The sequence below is a fragment of the Sorex fumeus genome, unplaced genomic scaffold, assembly GCF_029834395.1.
Source record: "Sorex fumeus unplaced genomic scaffold, SorFum_2.1 ptg000044l, whole genome shotgun sequence".
In the NCBI taxonomy this organism is placed as follows: domain Eukaryota; kingdom Metazoa; phylum Chordata; class Mammalia; order Eulipotyphla; family Soricidae; genus Sorex; species Sorex fumeus.
In genome coordinates, this window is record NW_026606101.1 from 2128028 (window position 1) to 2149714 (window position 21687).

Sequence of the window (21687 nt, forward strand, 5' to 3'; positions counted from 1 at the left end):
CGGGCTGGCTCCGTTGGCTGGCCGCCACACTCCCCAACGGGTCAGCCGCTTCCAGTGGAAGCACAGACCACAGTGCTCGGCTGGTGTCGGGGCTGGTGGCGTGGGTCGGGGCTGGTCGGTGACGGTGGAGCCTGGAGGTGGCAGCGTGAGGGCAGGAACCAATTACTCTCCCGGAGACGAGGCCGGGCCAATTCCCGCCGTGTTACATTATTAAATTTGTAATCTTCATTCTAATACTCTCCGGCAGTGAATAAGAACCAAATTTAAAATGCCGGCTTCACATTTCTGGAAGGAAGCTCTTTGTCAAGAACTCTCGAAACCCATAATTTCTCTCCAGAGGTGAATGTCTACGTCTTAAAAAAAGAAATTAAAATAATAATAATAAAAAAAAGTGAAGGGGGCCTAGTGTGGAGTGAAAGGTTGGGATCGAAGGATCGTCCACGGCCTCACTCTTGGCCAGGACTAGGGGCCAGGGCCGCCTGTCTCCGGCCTTCCAGCGGCTCTGCGCCCCGGAGCTGCTCCAGGCCGCCAGGATGCCAAAACCCTGACATTGTGACGCGCTGCCAGGGCAGGAAAGGGAGAAGAACCTTGGGCGCATCTCACCTCCAGGGCTGGCGAGTCTGTTGACTTGGGAAAGGTCAGTAGTGGGCCACAGTCCCCCCTCTCCAGGGCTAGAGAGACAGCGCAGAGGGCTGAGCACTTGCTTTGCACATGGGAGCCCTGGGCTCTGTGTCCATCACTGGATGGTTCCCTGAGCACTGGAGTGGTCCCGAGCACTGTGCCAGGAGAGCCCTCCTCCCCCCTGAAGATCTTCAGCCCTGCCTGAGCTGTTTGGTGAGTGGCCCACAGAGTTGCCAAGTAGAGGGCCCCCAGGGTCCCTCTTCTCCACTGGGGGTCAGGAGGAATGCCCCCCGCCCCGGGCCCAACCTTGGGGTTGTGTCAGAAAGCGGGGAGCCTGGAATTCACCCAGACAGACCCAAGTGAGCCCCTCCTTAGGTGCTCCTGAGTCTGGGTTTGTCACAGCGTCGGGTCCAGAGGGGCTGTGTGCTGGGGTGAGAACAGACAGGGGGTGCAGAGAGCCCCCCCCCAGTGCGGGTGCAGCCCCCCCCCCCCCGCCTCTGGGGAGTCTAACTGTGAACCGGGCCTGGCTCTCAAGGTCACACAAAGGCACACTTGTCAAAAGGGAAGGACAGCACATATTTTATTCAGTAGCCTGACGCATACGGCTCACACGTTTAGAACAGCGGGGAGGGCCTCCACTGCGCTCCTGCCCTGGTTCCTGCAGGGTTTGGGGTGGGGGGTGGGGGCACGGGGGTGGCTTTGTATCATCCTTGGAACTGAGAGGGACAGCTGCCCAGCCTGGCCCTTGGCACCCTCCCCCAGCCCCCTCCCACCATGGTCCCATGCCTGGGTCCTGGCGCTCCTGTGTGATGGGGAATCAGAGACAGGCTTTACAGCTCACCCCGATGACAGTGTAGACACGGTCCCCTGGGGCTGGAGGGAGTACCAGGGTCAAGGCACTTGCATGCAGCCAACTCCTGCTCCGTGCCCAGCACCACAGCCCTCCAACGCATCTGGTCCAACGCATCGTCTCCAAACCCCTGGCCCAGTTGACCGAGAGAATTGCCGGGTGGGGCCTGGGCCTCCTGAGAACTGCTTGGGAGCCCCAGAAAAGAGGCAGAACCAGGAGACTAGACCTCCCCGAGGAGGAAGGACAAGATAAAGGCAGCGCCCGCCCGGGGAGCCGATGGCCTGGAAAGAGAAACCAGGCTGCTGGGCGGCCCACGGGGTAGCTCCCGTGCGTGTGCACTGAGGTCAGGGTTTGCAGGAGCCCCGCCCCCACCCCCACCGCTGCCTCCAGGACCCTGAGGTCAGCAAGTGGTTTTTAAAAGCCCTCCTCTTCATGGTAGCAAATGTTCACTGCACTCCCAACGCTTGACTTGCAGTATCCCGTAGAAACGTCGGAAAACGAAGAGGTTGCATTGGCCGGCCCACTGGACAGATGTGGACAGGCCTCTTAGCCCCGCACGGTTCTCCCCTGTTTGGAAAAGCATCTCTAGTGCTGAGAAGTCCACCCAGCCCCCAGCCCGGGGGCCTGGGGTCTGAAGTGACCTGGGCGTCCCCATTGAGTGGGGGGTGCCGAGTCCGGCCTTGATGGGTGAGGGTCTGCTTACCAGGTTGGACAGAGGGAAGTGAGCCCAGCCACTGCGGGGGTGGTGCTGCAAAGATCCGGGAGACAGAGTTTCACGGGGGCTTCTGGGGGAAGGTAGTGGTGCTGAGAATGGGAGTGGAGAGATGATATAGTGGGCAGGGCACTCCACAAGCTACCTCCCCCCGCCCCCTCCAAGCCTGCCAGGAGCAATCCCGGAGTGCAAAACCAGGAGTAAACCCTCAGCCCCACCACATGAAGATCAGGGTACAGGTGGTGGGTTGGGAAGGGTCTTCGTGACTGCCTGGCCCCCCTGCTCAGGCCCCTGCAGAGAGGCCTGTAGCTCTGGGAGCCAGGTAAGGCTTCCTGGAGGAGGTGGGGATGGCTGGAGTTAGGAAGGAGAAAGGGAGCCAGGAAGGGGGCCTGGATGGCAAACTGCTGTTACTATTCAGTAGGTCGTGAGCGTCTCTGGGTTCCTGGCAGGGGGTTGCCAGGCCTCAGGCACAGGCGTTCTCGCTGTGTGTCTCCCTCGGCCTCTGAGCCTCAGCCTCCCCGGACGTGCTCTTCTCTCTGCACCCAGGACTGGCCTGCTGTGCAGGGCCCGAGGACGCCTGCCTGGCCAGGTCAGATGGGAGGCTGGGGCCTTTTGTCTCGACCCTCGCTGGGGCTCCTTCCATACCGAGACTGGAGGTCGCCGGGTATTGCATTAGCATTTTGGAACAATAACATTTGTTCCCAGCACTTGTGCGGTTGTGCTCCTGGCATTGCCGGGAAGGGAGCGTTTCCAGGGCCGAGGTGTCACTCATGGTTCCCGGACATCTGCAGAAGGGCCCTCGAAGCGGCACCCGTTCCACCCGCCCCTCGCTCCCTCACCCCTGGTACAGACCAGGGATTTACGGGACGACCTCAGGGTCACGGCCGCCAGAGAGTGGCACAATCAGTTATCCTGAGTCCAGCGTGCTCTAGTTGTGCTCTCTGCACCCCTGGTGGAAATCCAGGGAAAGCAAAAAGGGCAACAAAATAACTCCAGTTCTAAAAGTAGGATATTTGGGATGGTGTGTGCGCGCACGTATGTGTGTGTGTGTGTGTGTGTGTGTGTGTGTGTGTGTGTCGCGCACGTGAACGCACACACGGGCAGGGTCCCGCTGTGGTACTATTTTATAAACTGAAACCACCACTTTAAAACCACCTTTAAAGGACCTTTGCAGGCTGCTGGCTCAGAGACCTTCTGATTTCTAGGATCAAGTCTAGAAGAGAGGCTGACTTGACTTTGGATCACCGAGGGGCCAGGGCAACCCAGGGACACCCTCACAGCTCACCTCAGCACCCTCGCTTCTCTGTCATCTCCTCTTTTTGGGGTCCTGTCCTTGTTAAAAACAAAAAAAAAAAGCTAAAAAACACAACTTTTTTATTTTTTAAAACTGACAAACCTTCCTAGGATTTTATTCCTTTGCCTGGCTTTACATTTAAATGCAAGGAGCAGAAGGCTTGTGAGCTATAAATAGTCCAGCCGCTTCTGAGTGGCAGCAGGAGAATTTGTAGGTTCTCTTTCCTCCCAACCTGGTGACCTGGATTACTTCCTGCCTGCCGCGGCCGTCCCCTCGCTGCCTGAGCTGCCCCCGAGCCGTGCAGGCCGTGTCCGGAGTGGTTCCGCGGGGACCTCGCCAGGGCCAACACCCTGAGCCTCCACCCTCCACATCCATCCACAAACGCAGGTCGCCTCATTCTAGAAGGACTCTGGGAGTCAAGTCAGGCTTCTTCCTGGAGGGGAGGGGATGGCTGGAGTTAGGGAGGGGACAGGGAGCCGGGGAGGGGGCCTGGATGGGACCCTGGCAAACTGCTGTTGTTATTCAGTAGATCATGAGCGTCTCTGGGTTCCTGGGGAGGTTGCCAGGCCTCAGGCTCAGGCGTTCTTGCTGTGTGTCTCCCTCGCCCTCTGAGCTCCAGACTCCTGTGATGTGCTCTTTTGTCTACACCCAAGATCCAGGCTCAGCAAGGTCCGGGAGGAGCCTGGAAGCTGATTTTTTCATGCATTCCATAGGGGTTTCTGACCTTCATCCCGGACCCACCCGGGGACCAGGTCTCAGCCCCTGTCTTCCTTAGATGGCAGTGCGGGGAGCCACAGTCTCCTGGGATTGGGGGCAGGGGGAGTTTCATCCCGTTAAGCCACAGCTCCCCTGCAGAAAGTCCTCCTTCCCCCATTCCTGGCCTGTCCTCTGCTCGGTGCCTCAGGGACCACAGTGTGCTCCTTTCTGTCCTCCCCAACACTCAGAGAAATCTCGCTCTGGTGCCTTTGAGCATCTCACAGCCACCCAGTTCTTGGACAGTGTCCGCGGACTCCTGGTTGGATGCTCCGTCCGCCCGGGACCTGGTCCTCACCTTCTGCAGGAGTAGTCTGTAGCGAGGTGGTCCCTATCCACAGCCCCTCCCACCCGGGCTCACTGCTGGTGGCCCTCCACCTTGGTGGGTGTCAGACTGGTCCTGGCTGGCCACAGAGTGCCCTGCCCTCAGCCCCTGAGATCACTCTCTCCTGGAGGGAAGGGCCGCCATGCCCCCCCCCCCCCCAGAGGAACTACAGAGAACTCCCTCTCGTCCACAGGGAGACAAGGCAGGGCACCAGGAAAGGGTCCCTGTAATAGGACAGGCGAGTCCCAGCCCGCGATGTACGTGGTGCAATTGTGGGTGACAGCGATCTCCTCAGCACCCTCCGCACTCACTCGCCCTCCTGCACGTCTCAGCTGCCCTAGCCCTGGGGACGCGCGCCACCTCCCAGTTGTCCAGGCCACACTCATTCCTAGGAGCCTCTGACCGGTGGAAGGACAGAGAGGGCAGAGACTTGAGTTCCAAGCCAGCGCTGCCCACGTGGTGTCTGCAGTGTGAGAATGTTCCCCACTGTGTGCTGGGCCTCATGGCAGGTACCTGGCACGTGGCTGGCCAGCCCCAGTGGTTTGGTCAGTGCCCCGGGAAATTGCCTGCTTTCAGTGTGTCTGGTTTAGGTTATTTTTTTTTTTCATTGATACGGAATGTCCTATTCCTTTCAGAGGTACTGCACATCCCTGATACCTTGCACAGTGACCAGAGGTCAGGCAATAGCCCTCACCTTTACCTGGACAGAACATTGTTCTTACCATGGAAACTTTCAATGCTTGATTTTTAAAGCTTTTCATCTAAGTGGTCACATGGGGCCCCGGTCCCGGACTAGGGCTGTGAGTGCTGAACCATGAGACCCTGAGCCACACCCTTGCCTTCTGTAGGAAGGGAAGGGGCCGGTGAGACAGAGTTCCGGCTCATCGACATCTGCTGTCAGTTCCAGCGTGGTCATATGCTAGCTGGGTAGCCTTGGATGAGTCACACCCCTCTCTGTGCATGAGTCCCCTTGTCTGTACAAGAGTTCAAATGAGATCTTCAGCTCTGCACGCATCTCCCTCCCATCTCTGCTCTAGGGGACATGTCAGGGCTCCTGGGAGGTGGCGTGGCAGTGAAGACAGCACAGTTGAAAGTATGAATCATAGTGGGCCAGAGCGATAGGACAGCGGGGAAAGTGCTTACCTTGCTCATGGCTGACCCAGTTTGATCCCTAGTACCACACAGGGCCCCCTAAGGACCTCCAGGGGTGATCCCTGAGCACAGAGCCAGGAGTAATCCTTGAGCACCTCTGGGTGTGGCCCACCACGTGGGAGAGAAAAGAAAGCACAGACTCAAGCTGCCATCCTGCCTGGGGGCTGTCTTCCCTCATAGCCTGGCTCAGTTCCCGAATCTCGCTTGATGCTGGGTCTCCAGAGTTCGTGTAAGGCCTGTCCCTTGGATGCGGACGGGATGTGTGAATGAGCAGATGCTGGGGCAGGGATGGGACCGGCAAAGGGTCTGTGGTGGTACCCAGGAGGCAGAGATGTGGAAGGATTCCCGTGGGCAGTGAGGGACCTTCCTCACTTTCCGAGGCAGCAGGTTGTGGTCTCCCTGGGCTGACCACAGAGCCACAGGGGAGCCACGGAGTCATGGAGGCTTCCTGCCACTGGAGCTGGGTGGGCCACCACAGCCCATGGATTATTTTGGCTTCTGCCTGAGCCTCTGTCCTTGGAGCTAAAAATAGCCACAGATGGGCGCCCAAGGATGCACTGTCCTTCTCCTCCCCAGAGCAGGCATATTCTGTCACCTCATCTCAGGGGGCTGCAGCACAGCTGGTTTGAGATGCAGCAGCTCAGAGCAGAGTCCTTTCCCACGCCCAGAAGACAAGCACAGGCTGCCTTCCCCAGCCAGGGATGGTTCTATGTGAGTCCTCGGATGTCCCAGCTGGAAGAACTCTCCAAGTAGGCTGATACCTGGCCGGAAGCCCACGGTCCTCCAGGCCTGGGGACTCAATGGACATCACCAATCAATCATGCCTTCCTCCCTGGGACCATGGCAGACATCACCAATCAATCACCCCTTTCTCCCGGGGACCATGGCAGACATCACTAATCAATCACCCCTTCCTTCCTGGGACCATGGCAGACATCACCAGTCAATCAGAGCACCCTTTCCTGCCAAGTCCAGGCACAGTCTAAGAATTCTTAGCCCTGGGTATTTTTAGGCAATGGCTTACCAGAGTTGGCCAAAATTAGGGAACACCTATTTATCATCATACTCTAGTCCAGGCCCCTAGTGGTGCAGCAGCTGAAATTCAGAGAGAGGCAGAAGTTGGATGTCCTACCAGAAGTTCAGAGTGGAGTGGGGCCCCAACCTAAGAAGCCCAAGTCTGCGGGGGCTTCCCCCACCCCCAGTCCCCATGCTTCCTCTTTCCCACGAGCACCAAGGTTCATCTCTCCAAAGAAAAGTTGTCATCCCTCGGAGTGCCAGCCTCACAGTTGCATGCTGGCATTGTCTGTGCTGGTGGGTTCCCTCTCGGGGAAGAGCAGGGCCTCTCAGCAGTGCCCGGGAAGCTGCAAACTGAGCCAGTGACCCAGGCGACGGTCCTGCAACTCCAGGGAACGAGCTTTAGGCCAGCAGCTCTGGCTTCCCCGTGGAGCTGTTAGACCTGCAGAATCTCGGGCGGGGGAACCAGCTGACACAGAATCTGCACATGAAGCTCGTGAATGAGCTTCCTGGCCGGCTCATTTGGACATTCAAGTTGAGGAGCACCAGGCCGGAGGTGGGAAAGGCAGCTTCTACTTCTGCAACTGCACGGAGTCCCCACCCAGGGTGCCTGGCAGACCTGGCTCCCTCTCACCTTGGGGAGAGAAGAGAAAGCAGGTTGCCTTAGCCAGATAGGGCCCAGTTGCTGAGCCTCTTGGGCTCAGACCAAACCCAGGGAACCCTTGCCTCTGCACTGGCCTTCATGTGCCTGCCTGAGCCCTCTGAGTCTGCAGAGACCAGCACTGACCAGAAGAAGCCTTTTTCACTCAACCCCATGGGCCCCTTGGTCCTCTGAGGATCAGTGGAGAACAGGGAGTGGTAACAGGGCCTGCACGCACACATACACGTACACACACACACAAACCCATACATGTACACGTAAATCCATTCATACACACACTATAGAACAGAGGGGCTCATATTTTGTCTTCCAGAAAAAATATATATATATATAAGTATTCAGCTTTCTCCTGGAAATCGACCTTCTTTTACACGTTGGTATCTGCACTGTCATTGTACTAATTAAACCATATCTACGTGTGAGCTACCACTGGCGCACAGAGGGGTCAGCCTGAAAGTAAACAGACAGTAACCAACCCCCCTTAGTCGCACCTGAGGCTCCTGCCAACCCTCTGGATGGTTCCCCTGCCCTTTGGGGAGCTGTACCCCCCTTTGGGAAATACTGAATAGCTCCAGTCCGTATGTAGACGTGAGCCCTGTCTATGTAGAGACGTATTTTATCAGATGACAACCTGCACCCCGCCCCTCGCTGAAATGGTACCACCCGCGTGGGTTTCAGCGTATTCACAATTGGTGGAAGCCACCAGAGTTGGTGTAGCGTATTTTCACACACACCCCAGAAGAAGCCCACTGAGTGACTCCAGAGTGCCCTGTACTAGCCCACGGCCACTGCTAGTTGCTTTAGGTTCCTGTGGACTTGCCTGCCTGGGCACTTCATGGAACTCGCCTCGGGCTGTGTGACCAGCTCCCTTCATTTCGCATAACGTTCTCAAAGCTCCGTCTACTTCATGGCGAGCATGTCCTTCATTCCTTTTGGTAACAGAATAATAAACAAGGTAACGGAAGTGTTCGTTAATAACTACCCATTCATACACAACATACTAGACTTTTGTGCCATTTATGCTATTAGTTAATAATAATATATAACTTAAATAGTACTTAACACTAGTCTCGATTTTAGAATAGTTTGCAGTGGCTGGATATGCTGCATTTTGGTTTTTTTTTTAATTTGTTTTTAATTAAATCACAGTGGGATACACAGTTACAAAGTTGTTCATGATTGGGTTTCAGTTATATAGTGTCCCAGCACCCGTCCCTTCACCAGTGTACATTTCCACCACCATGTCCCCAGTTTCCCTCCCCCCATCCCTGCCTGCCTCTATGGCAGGCAGTTTCCCCCAGCCTAACCCCCACCTCTTTCCTTTTGGGCATTATGGTTTGCAATACATATACACACAGGTTATCATATATATCCTTTTACCTACTTTCAAACTCAGCTCTTGTCCCGTGTGATCATTTCCAACTATTATTGTCACACTGGGCTGGAGCGATAGCACAGCGGGTAGGGCATTTGCCTTGCAAGCGGCCAACATGGCCGACCCGAGTTCGATTCCTCCGCCCCTCTCGGAGAGCCCCACAAGCTACCGAGAGTATCTTGCCCGCACAGCAGAGCCTGGCAAGCTACCCTTGAGATATTCGATATGCCAAACACAGTAACAAAAAGTCTCATGATGGAGTTGTTACTGGCCCCGCTCGAGCAAATCGATAAACAGCGGGAGGACAGTGACAGTGACAGTGATTGTCACACTGACCCTTTCTCTATCCCAAATGCCCTTTGCCCTGTCACCCTTGTGGCAAGCTTCCAGCCACTGATCAGTCCTGCTGGCCCCTGTTTTTTGGGGCTTGGATTTTAGTCTCATACTTTTATTTTTATATGCCACAAATGAATGAAGTCATTCTTTGTCTGTCCTTCTCCTTCTGACTCATGTCACTCAGCATGATACTCTCCATATCCATTCATTTATAGGTAAATCTCATGACTTCGTTTTTTCCTGACAGCTACGTAGTATTCTGTTGTGTGGACGTACCATAGTTTCTTTATCTAGCCGTCTGTTCTCAGGCACTTGGGTTGTGCATTTTGGTTCTTAGCACTGTCAGTTGAGGATCACTTGGGTTGCTTCTACCTATTCTGTGTTCGTTGAGGGGCCACACCCAGTGGTGCTCAGGGTCTGCTCTGGGTTGTACTCAGGGGCTCTTGCTATACTGTGGGGTCAAACCCGGGCCTGTGGCAAATAGTACATGTGCTGAGTCCCCAGAACTCTCTCTCGGGGCCTCACTCTTTGCTTCTGGCCTTCCCTCTGTTGTGGCTGTGATGATGGGCTTATGCGTTGGCTTGTGCTCTTGCTTATGGGCTTGCCAGGCTCCACACGCTCAGTGGCGGTGCTCGTGCAACCTTGATTGCAGTATACCAGCGATGGCATGCTCCGTGGCAGTGCCCGGGACCCCAGACAGCAGTGCTCCTGCATCCCATTAGGCACGTGGGGTGGGGGTGCGGGCGGGGACCGGAGGCTTCCAAGATCTCCCCCGCCCTGGCTCTCGCTTTTGGCTATTGCGAATAATGCCACATGAGCACTTGTGGGCACCCATCCAAGTGGACCACAGAATCCTGCAACCTCGCTCCCACTTACATGCCCACGACCATGGCCAAAGTGCGTCTGTTTCTAAACCTCAGTTTTCTGAGTTTCTGGGACTTGGGGATGCTGCTGCTGATCACAGGATTGTCAGTGAGAGTGGCCGTCATCTGCTGAGTGCCTTTATCTTCCCGGGACAGGCCTCGTCTGCCATTGAGCTCAGCCCTACAGGGAAGGAGAGGATTGATTTCACAGTGAGGGGGAGCCTGTGTCCCTGCTGCCTCGGGACAGCAGATCAAAGAGAACCTGATGGGTAGAGGGAGTGCTCGGCCGCTTGCTGAGTTCTCCTGCGTGCGTGCGTGCGTGCGTGCGTGTGTGTGTGTGTGTGTGTGTGTGTGTGTAGGGGGAAGGGAGGGAGAAAGAGACACAGAGACAGAGAGAGAGTGGGTTGGCGGGAAGACAGAGACAGAGAGAAGACTCTCCTACCTTTGACCTTTTCCCATTACTAAGGAAAATACTCATGTTTTTCTTTTGTACCGCAAAAAGCGTTTGAAACACACAGAGAGAAAAGTGCCACGGATGGAAGCTCCCCTCCCAACTCCGTCATTTCTGCTTCCCTCTGCCATGAGAATGGCAGGTCCCTCCCTGGGCTGGCCTCTCTGTCCTTGGTCTCCACAGAGTCCCTGGGCGGAGCCACAGCGGGGCTCCCAGGTTTAGTATAACCAACCTTGGGAACCCACGGAGATGGGGGAGTTGTTGGTTAGCGCGGCCCCGCCCCGCGGGAACTCACCCTCCCTTTCAGTCCTTCCTGCCTGTCCCCTCCATCCTGACTGCTGTTTTCCAAGAGAGCCGAGGCCGGCGGTAGTTTACCCAGTAAGCAACAGGGGAGGCTTCACAGCCCGTCCGTTCTGGCTCTGGGAGCCCGGGCCCTTGGGAAGACGGAAGTACGTGGGCTGTATTTGGTGGTGGTGAGTGGACGGAACACCTGGTCCGTGCATGACGTCAGGCCTGTAGGAGAGGTTTGGGGGCCGAGCCTGGAAGCCCGGTGGCTTGTGAAGCGCCTTCGTGTTGCCTTTGGCCCACAAGCCAACCTTTTCCAGCACTGGATTAACACGTGCCACCTGCCTGTCCCACAAACTGGTGGAAATGGCCCCTGGGGGGCTGGGCTGTATGAGGGGATTGCTAGTTGTCATCTCTCCAGCCATCCCGGAGCTGCCCCGTCTCCAGGAAGCCCCTTGCTTCACTCACTCCCGCCCTGCTAGGTGCAGCAGCCCCTCCTCCCCCTGCCTTAGCTCACCCAAGTGCAGTGTTCTCAGTTTACATTTTGGTTCTACCTCTTTGCCTCCTCCCAGCAGGTTTCCCGCTTGTCAACACAACCCTCCTGCTTTCCCCTCTCGGAAGGCAGCGCCTCCGTGTACAGTAGAAGCTTATTATGATCTTATTGGCAATCAAGGGTAATTCAACCTCGCCATAATTTCTCCTTACGCCCCAGACCTTGTCTCTGCCCCCACGGCAGCATTAATTGCTCTTCTTCCCCCGCTCCCATCCTGCCGTGTGTGTCTTTGCCCTTGAACTATGCTGGGCTGTAATTATGACACCTTGTGTTAAATTGCCCCCTTGCCTGTCTCCTGAGAGACTGGGAGTTTGAGTAAGGTCGGGGTTTAATTCATGTGAGTAGGAGTCTGGAGCGCAGACCTGGCTCCGAATCGGCGCCTGGTAAGAGTTTGTTGAATGAATGATAATCACGTACCCATTTCAGCCCCAACACACACACACGCACACACACACACATACACACACTTGCACATGAGCATGAATGCACACACGCAGACACACACACACACACACACACACACACACACACACCAGCTGTATGATCTTCAGGACAAAGACTGGATCTTAGGCAGATGCCCAAGGCCAAAACGAGCTTGGTCTAGGAAATGAGCTCACTTAATGTACATTTCACTGGAGAAGTGAGAACATTTCCTTCCGGGAGCAGAACACGCCTTCATATAAAAAAATCCAGTTCCTCTCTCAGAATCTTTAGGTGCTCAGGCTTGGTGTGATAGAGGACCTGGGCTCGATCCCTGCCTCTGGGGACTGGAGAGATAGTACAGCGGGTAGGACACTTGCCTGGCATGTCCCCCAAACTCCAAATGGTCCTCCAAGCATTTTCAGGAGTGATCCCCAAACACAGCCAGGAGTAAGCCCAGACACACACGCTACTGGGTGCGGCCCCCAAACCAAGACCAAAACAATCCAGAATACCTCTGTCCTCCCTGTGTGGTTCTTCCTCCTACCGTTTGCTTCCCTTGACCCACCTCACTGCTCTCTGGAAGCCTTCCTCCCTCGTTGCATGAAGGAACCAAGCAGGAGTGGGTCGAATGTGTGCCAAGCCCTGGGTTCTAGGTCCAGACCTGCATGTCTGTCCCGCTCCAGAACCGTGGGCCCGAGCGTTGCTGCCCGGCACGGGCCATGACAGTGACAAATGACAAGTCACACTCAAGTCTGATCTGTTTTGGTTGGTTGGTTTTGGGGCCAGACCCAGCTATCAGGGATTATTCCTGAAAGGTTTGGGGGGACCCTATGGGATCCTGGGGACCGGTCCCTGGTTGCCTGCATGCCGGGCAAACACTACCCACCGTACCATCGCTCCAGGCTCTCTGGTCTGGGTTGGGGCCAGGGATGTTGCCTGGCAATAGACCAGTTGCTTCACATGTGCGATACCCTGCGTTAGATCCACGGTGCCACAGAAGAAAAAGAGATCCAACTGATCCAAAGAAAGGAACATTTATTCACCACCCAGGACCAACTTTCTCTTCCGAAAATAAGGGCTAGGGGTGTGGTTCATGTCTCACATGCACGAGACCTTGCACACCCCCCCACACCACCTTCCCATAGTCTTCTGAAAACGACACAGCTGTCATTGTGAGGATTCAGTGGGGAAATGTGTGTGAGTACTGAGTGTGGACTTGGATTGTGCCACTGGGAGGCTGTTCCTCTCCGTAGGGGCGGGTGGGGTGTCACCTCGGCAAGTCATTGGCAGGAATTGTGGTTGACTTTACCTATCTTTGGTTTGGGGCCAACCCTGGCCTGGCTGAGGGTCTACTCTTGGCTCTATGCTCAAGGGTCAGTCCTGGTGGAACTTGGGAGACCAAATGGGGTGCTGGAGATCGAAGCTGACTTGGCTGCGAGCAGGGCAAGCGCCCTTCCAGCTGTTGGGGTTTAAAACTCAAGCAAGGGATGAGTTTTCCTGTGGTCTTGAGATCTCCCCTCTGTGAGCTGCGCCTTCTGCCTCGGCTCCTGCTCAGGACCACGGACAGGAACCGAGGCCCCAGCAGAGTGTGTGTCTTTGTGTGTGTCTGTGTGTCTGTGTGTCTGCCTATATGTATCTATGTGTGTCTGCCTGTGTGTCTATGTGTGTCTGTGAGTGTGTCTGTGTCTGTGTGTCTGTCTGTGTGTCTGTGTTTATGTGTGTCTGTGTACATTTTTGTGTGTCTGTGTGTGTCTATATGTCAGTGTGTCTGTGTCTCTGTGTATGTGTGTGTGTCTGTCTTTGTATGTGTCTGTGGGTGTCTGTATGTCAGTGTGTGTCTGTGTGTATCTTTGTGTGTCTTTGTGTGTGTCTATATGTCAGTGTGTGTCTGTGTGCCTCTGTGTATGTGTGTGTCTTTGTGTCTCTGTGTATGTGTGTGTGTGTGTGTCTGTATGTGTCTTTGGGTGTGTCTGTCTGTGTCTGTGTCTGTGTGTCTCTGTGTATATGTGTGTGTCTGTCTCTGTCTGTGTGTCTCTGTGTGTGGTGCACTTCCAGGGAAGAGCACGTGGGAGCAGCTGGGAGCAGCTGGTGGCAGCATTCTCTGGGGGGGAGAATCTACCTCTCCCAACCTGGCCCCGGAACCGGAGCCGTTTCCGGTGGCTCCCGCTCCCTTCATCCAAGTCCCCAGCTAGTTCTTCTGGGCCTGGCAGGCTTGACAGGAAGCTGAGCTCATGTAGGTTGGAGGAGGGTGCAGCGGGAGCTGGGCGCAGAAAGGAAGCCTTTCCCTGGTGGCGCTGGTGGCAGGACCCACACCCCAGCCACACAGTGCAGGTTGGCAACGGCTGTTTAATACCATTTCCAACCGTGCGTTTTTGTGGGGATCTGAAGGCACACGCATGCTTTGAGGACGGCGCACCCGGAGTATGACCTGCTGTCTGCGCTGGGCAACGGGCAGGCTGCCTCTTGCTCTGCAGGACCTGCCCGTCCTTGCAGCCCTGGATTTTCAGAAGAGGTTGAGAAATGTCGGTGAGGGGAGGCCGACATTACTGAGAATAACAAGCCCCCGTCAAGACTGACCAAGGAGGAGATTGCAGCCCCCAGGATGTGGATTGTCGGGATGGGGGCCGGGCGGGGAGGTGGGAGAGTGTTCCTGGTCCCTCTCCCCTTTCAAACCGCCCGCTGACCTGACCCAGAGCTCTCCTGTAAAGGAGACTCCTCAGGCTTGTGGTAGGAACCTCGAGGGAGCAGTCCCATGCTGGATGGTGACATAGTTGGGGGCTTGGGGGCTCCGTCACCTCTCGGCTCTGGACTCCACATCTGGGAAGCAAAGTTGGAAAGAGTCATCTGAATCACGTGTTGCGTGGACACAGGCATTCTCATCTCCCTCTCCCCCCTGCCCTGCCCCACTGCACCCCACGGTCCCTTGTGGCTGAGAGGACAGGGCGGAAACGCTGAGCTCTGCCCTGTCTGGTGTCGCCTCAGGCGAGCGGCCGAGCTGGCCTGCTCCTGCTTATTAGCAGAATGAGGACAACACTCCACGCTCGCGGTGGCTGAAGTGTATGTGTGGAGTGTACGTGCCCCAGTGCCGGGCACAGCCAGTGCTAAAAATAATGCTCCCTGCTCTAATTGCCTTTTTTTTTTTTTTTGCATCCCATTCCTTATGAATACTTGCTTTGAGGGTGAAGGGACATTAAGCACATTCGTATTCAGGTATAAACAACTGAGTGAGAATCTTTTTTTTTTTTTTAAGGAGAGAATTTGCACTTTTTTCTCCCCGGGGACACATTCCCCAAATGAAGGCAATTCCATTAAACACTCTGTTGTTATTGGGGACCCGGCTGGCCAGCGCTGTTCTAGGTGCCGAAGGGAAGGAAGTGGCGAATGCATCTCCTGGCAGCCACACCCAGGTGAACCAAGGACTCCTCTGAAGTGTGGGGAGCAGAAACTCCAGGAGGGATGGAGAGAAGGTGCGCTGGACTCAGGGGTCTGGTCAAGGACATCTTTGTGGAAGGGATGGCATTTGAATTTAGGGATGGAGCCTCATGAGTTGAACGGAGTTGAGTGGTTCATTAAAACACGGTGATTGGAGGGGGCTGGAGCCATCGTACAGCCAATAAGGCACTTGCCTTACACGGACCTGACCCGGATTCCATCCTCGACATCCCACAGGGTCCGAGCAGATAGTACAACAGGGAGGGTGGTTGCCTTTCATGGAGGCAGGCAACCCAGGTTCGAGCCCCCAACATTCAGTATGGTCCCTCAAGCACTACCGGGAGTAATTCCTGAGTGCAGAGCCAGGAGTGACCCCTGAGCATCACTGGGTGTGACTCGAAAACTAAAAACAAATCCAAAACCCAAACCAAACAAACGCACGCATGGAGATTTGAACCCTCAAGACCTGGGCTGGAATTCCGGCTCTATCATTTATTGCTGTGTCTGTCCTTAAGGGAAAAAGAAATTGCCCAATCTTTTGGACCCTCGTTTTCTTCCCCTGTAAATTTTTTTTTACAGGCTGTTTTTCCTCATGTTGGATTCATAACAGCCAAATTTGTGTCGTGCTGCAGTTCACCTTGGAGGTCCAGGAGATTAAATGTTATCATGGTAGGGCATTGCCTGGTAGTTCATCTTTTGGTGTTTAAAGCTGAACTTTAGATGGGGAGAGCGAGGAAGGGAGGAGAGCACAGGAGAGAAAGCAGGGTGAAGAGATCGCTAAAGGTGTGTGAGCTACAGGAGCTATTTAGGGGGGTGGTGGAGACCAGCGGGGGCTGGGGAGGGCGGCAGGTGATGGTGGGATGGGGTACTTGGGTGTGAAGCGTGAGTCTCCTTTAAGGCAGCGGGACATTTGGTGAAAGTTGTCCATGGGATGGAAGCTGTGATGTAGGTGTGAGTTGTTTTTCACATTATAGAATTTGCCTTACATAATTAATACACTGAACGCCAAAAAGATTCAAAAGGCAAGCAAACAAAAGAGAGATCAAAACCTCCCCTGTTGGCCGCCTGGACTGTAAATTGGTAAAACTGCTTTAGAAAATCACTTGGCAGAGTTCCCTCAAGCCAAACAAATGCTTACCCTGTGACCCAGCAGTCCCCAGCGGTCTCCCGGGGCCTGTTTCCGAGAGACACGGGTGCAAATGTTCACCGAAGTGACCAAAGCAGCATTCTTTGCAAAGGCAGGAGGGAAATCAGCGCCCATCAGCAATACAACGGTCAAGTCCGTGGGGTAGGTTTGCACACCGGACTTCTCCAGCGGCAATAATAAGCATCCTCCAAGCACACGCTGTGCTATGAACTGCTATGAATGGCTGTCACAGAGCCAACATCATTTCTGTTGCATTTAACAGTCTTAAAACTTCATTCCAACACCATGATTTACAAAGTTGTTCACAATAAAGTTATTTCAGGCGTTAACATTAGTCCCACCACCAGTGTGACCTTCCCTCCCAATTCCCCAGTTTCACACCCAACCCCAAGCCTGCCCCTTCGGCAGGCATGAAATCGTTGGCATTGCTTGTTACAACACACACAGAAACAAAAATCACTCTATTTTTTTTTCTTTTTGGGTCACACCTGGCAATGCTCAGGGGTTACTCCTGGCTCTGCACTCAGGAATTACTCCTGGAAGTGCTCGGGGGACCCTGTGGGATGCTGGGAATCGAATCAGGGTCGGCTGCATGCAAGGCAAACACCCTACCCAGTGTGCTATATCACTCTAGCCCCCAAAATTACTCTTGTGTTAATAATTGCCTTTGTAGTGGGGGTTGTTGTTGGGGTGGATGGGTGGCACAGGCTGGCCCTCTGAGGTTACACGGGCACTGGCCCTCTGAGGTTACACGGGCACTGGCCCTCTGAGGTTACATGGGCACTGGCCCTCTGAGGTTACATGGGCACTGGTTCTCTGAGGTTGCACAGGCACATTGAGCCGCCATAATTTTGAGCAGAAGAAACCAGTTCCATTTTCTCTCCCCAACACAAGACCAGGCTCTTTATATATAAAGTTCAAAAATAGGTAAGGCTAATATCTGGTGCTAGAGATCAGGATGGGAGATTTTCTTTTCTTTTTTCCTGAAATTTTTATTAGTGAAACACCATGAGGTATAGTTGTAGACTTACAAATTATTGTGCTTGGGTTTCAGTTATACAATGATCAAGTACCCATCCCTCCACCAGTGCCCATTCTCCACCACCACGGGTCCCAGTATCCCTCCCACCCCCACCCCCCTCATCCCACCCTACCTCTGTGGCAGGGCGTTCCCTTTTGTTCTCTCTCTCCTTTTGAGTGCTGTGGTTTGCAAAAGAGACATTGAGTGGCAATCATGTTCGGTCTCTAGTCTACACTCATCACGCATCTCTGGGATGGGAGATTTTCTTGATGGAGTAAGATAGGTCCTGAGTAAAAACAGACAAACAAACAAGCAAAACCCCAATGGAATACAAGCAGGCTTTGGGAATCCTTATTTTGCTCTTTCTCTGAGTGCTAGTTACATGAATGTATTTCACATGTGAGAATTCCTCAAGCTATACATTTCAGAGTGAGAACCAGATAATAAGATAATAAGATTATTATCTAGTTCTTACTCTGGAGAACCTGGCAGGCTACTGAAAGTATCCTGCCCGCACAGCAGAGTCTGGCAAACTCCCCGTGGATTATTCAATATGCCAAAAATCAGTAACAATGATGGGGGTCATTCTCCAGACCCCGAAAGAGCCTCGAACATGGCACTTTCTAAAATCTCAGGGCTAGGTTGTTGGAAGGAGACATTACTGGTGCCTGCTCGAGGAAATCGATGAACAACAGGATGACAGTGGTACATTTCAGGTGTGCACACTTTTTCATGTACTTAAAGTTTTGAAAATGCTCTTTAATCTACCTCCTCTAACAATCTTCCCTACAGTTATTCTCCATTAGCAGTTTGATATATAGTCTTTCCAGAATGTTCTGCCTCTGCCTAAAGACCCAGATACAGACACACACGTCACTGTATGTATATAACAACACAGCATTATGTCTTCGACAATCTCCTGCACATGCAACTGATCTTAACACAGAGACATGGAAGCAGTTTTGTACAGCGCCTTATGGGTAGGACCTGGATGGTCTTTTAGCAAAGGGACAGCATGTCACTGGGGGCTCTGTCGTTTGGTGACCTGGTCCCCTGTTGCTGATAGGTTAATCCAGCACCTGTTTTGAGTAAATGGTGCCGTGGGAAACCTCTTCCTGCCTATCTCTGTGTTCTTTTGTGTCTCTGTGAAGAGCGGATTCATAGGAGTCTGAAGTGGTGTCCCGAGATAGTTTAGCGCCTAGTGGCTTTTTGGGTGGGTGGGTGGGTTAGCAGCAGAGACACCAATTAGGAGGCTGTTAAAAGAATTTCAACTTGAGAGTGGGACGTGGTTGGCTGTGAACAGCAGGGCCGGGAGCAGGGCTGGAGACGGGAAGGGTCGAGACAGTCCCCGAGTTGGGGTTTGTGATTCCCGGCCCCTCTGCCCTGACCCCCATGCATGGGGGTGACTGTGGAAGCAGTGGGGTGGGCTGGGCTCCCGGGGGACACACGGCGTCTGGGCAGGAGGACACGGAGGCCCAATACTGTCGACCACGAGCAAGCACTGGGGGTCTATTTCGGGTCCCCAGTGTATGTGTGGGGGGAGCAGGAACCAGTGCCCCCTGTCTCCCATCGGCGCAATCTGCCAGTGGACGTTCGGCACCTGCACGGGGCTTCCCAGCCGGCCAGCAGGCCCGTGTGTGCCGGCAGTGGACACGCCGCTGCTCAGAGCCGGCTGCAGGGGTGAGGCTGAGCGTGGTGCGCGCGGGGAGGCTGCGTCTGGAGGAGTCGGTTGGGGCGGCTGCGAGCTGCAGCCTTGAGCAGGCTCGCGGGAGTGGAAAGAGCAGCCAAGGAGAGGTGGCAGCGTCGGGCCCTGGAGGGAGGCGTTGCGGGGGTGTGGGGGGTGGGAGGAGGTGGGACAGAAGGACAGATGGCGCACCAGGCACCAGCGCTGAAGGGAGCGGGGATTCGGCAGGGCAGAAGGTCAGAGGATGGCGGCATTTGGAAGTGAGGCAAAGTCCGCCTGAGCAGCTAAGGGCTAAGCGCTGCATGAGTTCCCCCCCCCCCCCCCCCCGCCTGGCACTGCATGGCCCCTTGTGAGCACCCGCCAGCCTCCCACAAGTCTGGGAGGGGGGTGGGATGGGAGGAAGGGAAAGTCATGGGAGGGAGGTGGAGGAGGGAAGGGGAGGGAAGGGAAAGACAGGTAGGGAAGGAGAGGAGAGGGAGGGGAAAGATGGGGAAGGGAGGAGAGGGGAGGAGTGGAGGGGGGAGGAAGGGAGAGAGGAGGGGAGGGGTGGGGAGGGAGCAGAGGAAGGGGAGAGGGGAAAGGAGGGAGGGGAAATTGTTTCGGGGCAGAGAGGAGAGAAGGGAGGGAAAAGACGGGAAGGAGGAAGGAGTGGAAAGAGGGAAGGGGAGGGGAGGGAGGGGAGCATGGGGGAGGAGGGAAGGTGGTTGCAGGGCCAGCCGGGACATGTCCTGTCCCTTTGTGACTGAGTGGGCAGGGGTGCCCGAGACAAGGCCTAGTGCCAGGAGCTAAGACAGGCCCAATAGGCAGCACTGGGTCCTGCCTTCTCCCAGGGGCTCGTCAGTGGGTGTGGGTCAGCGTGGGAACCCTGGGCTGCGGCTCTCTGTGCAGTGGCTGCATTTGCTTGGCACCTGCTGTGTGCAGGGAGGGCAGTGGGTAGGTGCTGCCCGGACCCTGGGGTGGGCGGCTGCTGAGAGGCCGCGCCCGGGGCTGTGATCCCTCCCCCTGGGGCCGCGTGGGGCTGGCCTTGGTCCTCAGCCTCCCAGACCTGGAGAATGGGCACAGGGCTCGGGGGGTGTGCCACGGGGATGCTACAGGTGCTCGATGCCCTGATGCTCAGTGAGTGTGTGATTCTGGATCTTTCTCTGGGCTCCACTCCTCAGGCCCGCTGAGAAATTGAAATGGGGCCAGGAGGCTGGGGTCAGGCTGCAGATGCGAGTCAGGGATGAACTCAGTCATGAGGGGACGCGGGTGTCCCGTCTCCCTGACACAGGCATGCTGTGTCTCTCCGGGAGGGTCTCTGGAGGGCAGGCGCTACCCCTGCACACACCTGTGGGAGACAGGAAGTCTGAGGAACGGCAAAGGGACACTGAGACACATGGACATGCAGGGGGGCACTCAGAGAACACAGAACATGCAGGGGGACACTCAGAGAACGTGGAACATGCAGGCAGACACCCAGAGAACACGGAACATACAGGTGGATACTCAGAATATGGAACACAGGTGGACATTTAGGGACCTGTGAAGGCAGAGTTGGACATACATGAATGAGTTCTTTGTGTGTGTGTGTGTGTGTGTGTGTGAGTGTATGTGTGCTCTTGGTGTCTTGGAGAATGTGGGTATTAGTATGTTGGAGTAACAGATACAGTGGGAGTCAAACATGGACTGTGAGTGAATATATGGTGCATACATGTGTGTATTGCATATGTGCGTGTGTGCGAGATTGTGTGTGCATGTGAGTTTGAGTGTACGTGCATACATGTGTGTGCATGGTGTGACTATATGTGCATGAATGTGTGACAGGGTGTGTACATGCATGTGTGTATGTGTATGCATTTGTGAGTGTGTACGTGTGTGCGTGCGTATGTGTGAGTGTATGTGTGTGCATGTGCGTGAGAATATGTGTGCGTGCATGTGTGTGAGTGGTTGTGTGTGCCTGTGTGAGTGTATGTGGGTGTGTGTGTGTGAGAGAGAGAGAGAGAGAGAGAGAGAGAGAGAGAGAGAGAGAGAGAGTACCCGTGCATATGTGTTCGTGGAGAAGTCTGGATAAAAGCAGACCCTTGGTTTGGGGCGATTGTTAGTCCTGGCCCACCTCCCCTCGCCCAGCGGGGAAAAGGGGTTTGGGTGATACTGCTTCCCCCAGTGGGGGGTCATCAAGTGCCCTGGAAGCTGTGGGGTCTCCCAGCTGGTGCTGGAGTTTGTGGAGACAAGGAAGTGCCCCTGGCGGTCTTCCCCTGCATGCTGCAGGGCTGTGGGTGTGCCCTGAAGGTTCAGGTCCTGCTGTCCTCCGTCCCCGGCTCTAGCGGAACACCGCCTCCCTCTCTGCCCGTGTCCTGGCACTGCGGTGCGGGTCCCCCGGGAGGGTGCGATCCCAGGATGCTCTCGGGGTGCACTCTTGACGCCTGTGATCAAGCACCTCCAGGGCCGGCCAGCTCCTGTCCCCGCATCCCAGCCCTTGGTTGGGAGGAAATGGTCAGGCACACAGCAGAGTCCTGGGTGGGAAGCCTTGGCAGGGATGTGAGGACTCAGAAGGTGTCCCCGGGATCCTGCCTCATGGCACACACGTGGCCTCAGGTGAGCCTGTCTCCCTTTTCACTGCCAAGGAGCTCAGAGGGGCTGACACTCACCCCCTGCCTCCCCAGTGGGGAAGAGACGCAGTCCTCTGGTCCCTAGCTCAAGGAGCTTGCGTCCCTAATCCCAGGGTTCATCGGCAGCACCTGGAGGTTTATTGCCAA

At 55.1% G+C, this 21687-nt stretch overlaps 1 protein-coding gene across 1 annotated transcript in view; it reads left to right on the top strand.

Moving 5' to 3' along the window:
• The window catches only part of RIMS4 (regulating synaptic membrane exocytosis 4), a 53494-nt gene that overhangs the window by 15216 nt on the left and 16591 nt on the right, over positions 1-21687 (top strand). The gene's annotated exons all lie outside the window — the stretch shown is intronic.